Source organism: Myodes glareolus, chromosome 5 (genome assembly GCF_982192425.1).
Source record: "Myodes glareolus chromosome 5, mMyoGla1.1, whole genome shotgun sequence".
Classification (NCBI taxonomy): Eukaryota; Metazoa; Chordata; class Mammalia; order Rodentia; family Cricetidae; genus Myodes; species Myodes glareolus.
Window position 1 is genome coordinate 91,312,442 of NC_142030.1, and position 1,285 is coordinate 91,313,726.

Below are 1,285 nucleotides of genomic sequence, written 5' to 3' on the forward strand. Positions count from 1 at the left end.
CCAGGATAAAGCTCATTTAGTCACAACGTCTGAGTCTTTTCATGTGTTGCTGAATTTAGTTTGCTAGTATTTTGGTTGAATATTTTTGCATTTATAATCAAGAGATGTTTGTCTGTAGTCATGTGTGTTGTCTTGACTTTGATGTCAGTGTAATATTGGCCTTATAGATGGGGTCGTAAACGTCTACGGATAGTTTGATTATTTGGGAAAAAATTACTTTAGATGAACACTGGGAAACCTTTTCTGTGAGGAAGATAGGAGCTACTTTTAGAGCCTCGAATGGCCTCTGTTCACGTTCTTCAGCTCTTCATCCCCCAAGTTAGAATTTTTCAGAGATTTCTTCACTCCCAGTCTCGTACCTGGTTCATTCATTCTTATGGCCACATTCTCTCTCTCTCTCTCTCTCTCTCTCTCTCTCTCTCTCTCTCTCTCTCTCTCTCTGCTTTGTTCTCTCTTTAGAAACTCTTAGATTGTTCTATGTCTGGAAATTTATTGAAGATGTTTCCTATTGCATATGCATTTTTGTTCATTCTATCAGGAAATACATTTGCTATGGAGACAGTTGACACCGTTCTGAACTCTGGGACGCTGACACGGTGGTCTGTAGCCTAAGTTCTGTAGACAGTCAACATGGCGGCACACAGCCTGGGCTCTGGAGGCAGTGTTTATTTTTAACTATTACTTATCTCCTAATAGCTACTGTTCGCCGTCGTCTCCTTCCTGAACTTCTGTTATGGTGTACTAGCTTTCAGATTTTCTTGACTCTTCCCTGTTTCCTCCATCTGTTGTATCTTTATTCTGATGCTTAAGATATTTCCCCAACTTTATTTTTCAACTGGTTTTTGAAATTTTTGCCACATATGTATTTAACTGCAAGATTTCTTTCTTATTTTACTTTTTTAAAAGACAGGATCTCTCGGTGTAGTTTTGGCTGTTCTGGAACTCACTATGTAGACCAGGCTGGCCCGGAACCCATAGAAATCCTCCTGACTCTGCCACCAGAGTGCTGGGGTTAAAGGGGTGCACCATCACATTCGGCTCTTTTTTGTTTTCTGAATTCTCTTCTTTACAGAGTTCTATTTTCCTTTCACTGATGTAATGTATGTTCCTATATGTCCAAAGATGTCAAGATTTTAAGTTTTCTTGTGCATTTGTCATTGTGCTTTATCTCATATTTCTTTTTCTCTTGTCATAGTTTGAATATGAAATCTCTGTGACAAGCTCGTGAGCTGATCACTTGGACCCCAGGCAGCGGTACTGCTTTGGAGGCCTGTGAAATCTTTGG